Below are 5,475 nucleotides of genomic sequence, written 5' to 3'. Positions count from 1 at the left end.
TATAAAAATCCTACCGAGTGAAGAGCAACCCTCTCACTCGGGGGCTTAGCTGCAGTCCAAGCACTCGCCTAAGTTATAAAAATCCTACCGAGTGAAGAGCAACCCTCTCACTCGGGGGCTTAGCTGCAGCCATGTGCTCGCCTAAGTTATAAAAATCCTACCGAGTGAAGAGCGACCCCCTCACTCGGAGGCTTAGCTGCAGCCCTGTGCTCGCCTAAGTTATAAAAATCCTACCGAGTGAAGAGCGACCCCCTCACTCGGAGGCTTAGCTGCAGCCCTGTGCTCGCCTAAGTTATAAAAATCCTACCGAGTGGTAAGCCCGACTTCCACTCGGAGGATTAGCTGTGGCCCAGTGCTCGCCTAAGTGGACCGCAGGATAAGTCGATTGCAATAAAGGCGCCTTGCTTTGAACCTGCAAAAGACATCTCGAGCCGAAGACAATCGTATTCAAGCACCAAATTCAAGTTTGAATCGACATCTAAAGGAACCGAAAGTGCTCAGGCTTCAAGCCCGTTAAGGTTTGTCGGTTACAATCCCACTCGGCATACCGAGGCAAATTTAAAGTATCGAGCCAGAAGAAGTTTTTTACCCCTCCTGTGGAGGGCTGGAAGGTGCAACGAATTCATCAAGGTCAATTCCGTCGGCGATCCGAGTGGCAGCTGCAAGGAAAGTTTCCATAAAGGACCTGAAGTCGTGCTTCTTGGTATTGGCCACCCGAAGGGCCGCCAGTTTCTCTTCTCGCGCGTCTTTGCAGTGGACTCGGGCCAGACACAGAGCGACATCTGCACCACACCGAGCCGAGGACTTCTTCCACTCCTGCACTCGACCAGGGATTGTGTTCAAGCGGGCCATCAGCGACTCAAGGTCATTCTGAAGTGTCTCCTCAGGCCAGAGCGTCGAGTCAATGCGAGATGTGGCGGCCTTCAGCCTTGCGAGATAGTCCACGACAGCTGCAACACGAGACTCCAGTCGGAAAATATCCATGGCAACTTCGTCGTTCACAGGAGAATTGACGGGGTCGAGGTTTGGCTCCAGTCGGCTAGTTTCTTCTTCAAAGTTTTGACAAAATTCTGCAAGGGTGATCACTAAGTCAAGAGGATGGTCGAATGGAAAAATCACGATTGGAAACGTCTGCCAAGCATAGAGATTTACCTTCAAGCATAAGAAACAGCTTCTTGGCAAGTTCACTCAGGAAAGCCTCCACATCAGTTTTCTTCCCAGTCAATTTGCTGACTTGGTCGGTCAGGGCAGCTTTATCAGTTTTCAGTCGACTGATCTCCTTGTTGGCAATCCCAAGAGCAGCTTTCAGATTGGCATTGTCTTGCTCAAGCTTGGTGACTGAAGCTAACTTCTCGTCAGCAAGCTTGGTCTTCTCAGCTAGCTCAAGGTCTTTCTTCTGTTAGGCCTCTCTTACCTTACCTGCAAGTTGCAGCAAGATCAGATTTTGAAACAAGCAAGGGAAAAAGCAATCGTCAGGGTCTCACCAAACATACCTTCGGTCTCCTCCTTTGCCTTTGTCAGCTTCTCCTAAACCAGCTTCAAGCTCAGCTCGACTTGAGTATGTTTTTGTTCCAGCTCTGAGTAGCGAGCCACAAGATCACAGGAGTTCTGCGAAGAACCAATCGACTAAATTTCAAATATAATTCACTTCCGAGTGAAAAAGGGAAAAACACACGTTTCTAAGACTACAGCCAAATACAAGCATTCGACCGTAGTCTCGGGGACTACACCCAGTGGGTGCACTCAGCGTGCCCCCACTAATCCTGTTGAAGACAAAGTCGACCAGTCGACCTCAAAAAAAAAAAACTGCAGCCAGACTACAGCCAAGTACGAGATGCATTCTCTAAGACTGTGATCAACTGCAAGCAGTCGACCACAGTCTCGGGGACTACACCCAGTGGGTGCACTCAGCGTGCCCCCACCGGTTTGTGAAATCCAGTCGACATCATAAAGATCGACATCATAAAGCCTAAGGCCGACTACCAGCAGTCGACCTTAGCCTTGGGGACTACACCCAGCGGGTGCACTCAGCGTGCCCCCGCTAACACGGAGTTTATTCGACACACCCAGTGGGTGACTACTATAAATTCCGGAAAAGAAAAGTTTTTGGTAGCATATCCAACAGAACAAACAGCGGTCGACTGACCTGGACATTGCTTTGGAGGGCAGAACTGGCGTCATAAGCTGCCTGGCTCGCATCCCGGATGGTCTTCAGCTGCTCCATCATGAGTCCCGCCTGGCGTATTGCCTCCTTCGCTGCGCCAGCTTGGTCCTCTGGGACGTGGTGCATCGTGAAGAGGGAGGGCTGCTGAGCACTCGTCAGCGGATTTGTGAAGGACACCGTGTGTCGAGTGGTGTTCTCTTCCTCCACAGTCAGAATCTCAGGCGCCGTCACATCCTGAAGCACCTTACTGGCGGACGCTTTCCGACTCCTCCTGCGTGCCAGTGGTTCTTCATCCTCGTCATCATCAGGAAGATTGATAACAGTATTGGGTGGAGCTGCGGAGAAGAATCAGAATCATAGATCGCGAGTCAGTCGACTAAGAACGGCGTCAAGAATACAGTACCTGGGTTCGAAGTCGCTGCGTCCTCCATCTCGTGGTCATCAGCCCGAGCTGAGGTTTCAGAAGTAGCAGCACTGCAACTCCAAAGGATCAGTCGACTAGCTTTAGTGTCGACCAGAGACAAAGTTCACACAAAATGAGAAGATTCAAACGACACAATTACCCTGATATGGTGGGGATGGACACCTTCATCTTCGGCAGGAGCTTGGTCGGCTTTGGCGGAGCCCCCCTAGGCTGCTTCGGCGCCTTTTCAGTCGGCGCTGGAGAGGTGGTCCTAGGGCGCTTGGTCGACTACGTCGCAACCCCCTTGCCACGTTCAGTCGAAGGGTCGTGGACGAGCTTTGACCGCCTTTCCGAGCGCGGTGGCACGACCTCCTCCTCTTCCTCCTCGTCTTCGGCGTCATCATCATCGCCGTCATCGTCATCATCGTCGTCGTCGTCCCCTGCAACGTCCGAGTCCCATTCCTCCTCGTCCTGGCTCTCGCCCCCACTCGCCTCACCCTCCTCAGTCGGAGTTTGTGCCCCATTGGGCATCGAGTACAGCTCGGTGAGGGCCTAGCAGATATCAAGACAATGATCAGTCGACCAGTCGGCAGAGTAGACAGAGGTGAATGCGACAAGAATGCAGTGGAGAGCAGGGCAAGTGTACCTTATTTGGATCGCTGTTGTGGTCGAGTGGAGGAATCCTTCTGGCTCCGCGTGGGTTGTCCTTGTTTCCGGTGACGGCTGCCATCCATCTTTCCAGAGTGACATCATCGACTGCTTCTGGATGGACTCTAGTCTCGTCTTCGGTCCCACAGTACAACCACATGCAGTGGCTCCGGAACTGGAGGGGCTGGATGCGACGCCTGAGGAAGACCTCCAGGAGATCCATGCCCGTCACTCCCTCCCGAACCAACTGCACCACGCGCTCCATCAACATCTTCACATCAGCTTTCTCCTCCGGGATCAACTTCAGAGAGGAGGGCTTGTTCACTCGGTCCATGGTAAACTGTGGGAGTCCACTCGACTGTCCCGGCGTCGACTGGTCCCGGCAGTAGAACCACGTCGACTGCCAGCCTCTGACTGACTCGGGAAAGGTCATGGGCGGAAAAGTGCTCTTGTTCCTCACCTGGATGCCCAAACCCCCACACATTTGGACGACTCGGGTCTTTTCGTCGCCTGGACTCGCCTTCTTCACGGTCTGAGAGCGACACGTGAATATATGCTTGAACAAACCCCAGTGCGGTCGACAGCCCAAGAAACCCTCACACATGGACACGAACGCAGCAAGATAGGCAATGGAGTTTGGGGTAAAATGGTGGAGCTGCGCTCCGAAGAAATTCAAGAAGCCACGAAAGAAAACACTCGGCGGCAAGGAAAACCCACGATCCACATGGGTGGCCAAAAGCACACACTCACCCTCTTCTGGCTGAGGCTGCCACTCCTTCCCCGGAAGCCTCGCAGCTCCATGGGGGATCAAGCCCTCATTGGCCATGTCGAGAATGTCATTCTCAGTGATGGTCGACTGGATCCAGTCTCCTTGGACCCAGCCTTTCGGCAGGCGGGATCTGGACGAGGACCCTCCGCGGCTGGTGGATCTCCCCTTCGCCTTCTCCGACGCCGACGCCTTCTTTGCACGCTCCAGCGCCGCTGTCTTCTCCTTGGCCATGGTCGCCGGCGAGATGCGCGAAGGGAAGTGGTGCGGAGGCGAGAGTGAGCACGCTGGGCGGAGAAGAAGGAAACAGAGAAAGAGAGAGGATGTTGAGGCGCAGCACAGGAATCCTCGCCGGGCGCATTTATAAGGTCCCTTCCGAGTGGATGACAGGTGGGCCCGGTCGATCTAATCATATCTGGAGCAGTTATGCAGACGGGATACATGGCGAAAAGGGCGGCGCGGAGATCGAGGCGTCCATGCCCAGTCCCATCCGAACGCCGCGGTCCGCCCCGCTTCGCGCGCGTCCCCAAATTTCGCATCCCGCGGAATCCGCGAACAGCAAATCAGTCTGTCAGGCGCGGCATTTCCGGCGATCCGTCGCTCGGAGATCGTCGAAGCCCGAAAGATCACTCGACGCAAAAAACAGAATGGATCGAGTCGACCGAAGGCAAGTTGCTTCCTGTCGACGAAGAGATTCTTTGGTCCAGAACAGCGCACAACCAGAGCGCAAAAGTTAATCGGAAACGACATCAACTCTTTCTTCACTCGAAGCCTCAATCCATTCGGGGGCTAATGATGGGGTTATGTACCTAGGGTAGGGTCATGGACCTGATCCAAGTAACTTACCCCAGGACATCCTTAGAAGAGGTCGCCTTCCAGTCGACCAACGAGGATTCACTCGACTGGCCTGAAGGACTCGACCATGAAGACTCACTCGACCACCAGGAGGTCAAAAGGCACTCTACACCGCAACAGCCTGTAATCAAGTAGACTTTATGATAGTAAAGGCACTTTATGTGGGGCGTTACCAGTAACGCCCCAGACTTAACTCACCTTAAACCCTCTCCTGCATGGGCTGGCTGGGGTCCTGGCGCACTCTATATAAGCCACCCCCTCCACAGGCAGAAGGGTTCGGCACCTTGTAGCTCATATACACATAATCCACTCGACCGCCTCCGGGCTCCGAGACGTAGGGCTGTTACTTCTTCCGAGAAGGGCCTGAACTCGTACATCCTTTGTGCTTACAACCTCTCCATAGCTAGGACCTTGCCTCTCCATACCTACCCCCCACTCTACTGTCAGGCTTAGAACCACGACATCCGCCTCTTATATAGATAAAAGGTGACGGCCGATTGAACAACAACACACAATCGAACAAACACATCTACATCTTTTACCTTTACTTTTCCTCCTCCCTTCTTCTTCTTCTTCCTCGTTCTTCGTTTGTTCTTCTTCATTGCAGGGCGGCGAACCTCGAGGCCCTAGGGGCGGTCA

Source organism: Triticum dicoccoides, chromosome 6A (assembly GCF_002162155.2).
Source record: "Triticum dicoccoides isolate Atlit2015 ecotype Zavitan chromosome 6A, WEW_v2.0, whole genome shotgun sequence".
NCBI lineage: Eukaryota > Viridiplantae > Streptophyta > Magnoliopsida > Poales > Poaceae > Triticum > Triticum dicoccoides.
This window is presented reverse-complemented; position numbering follows the sequence as displayed.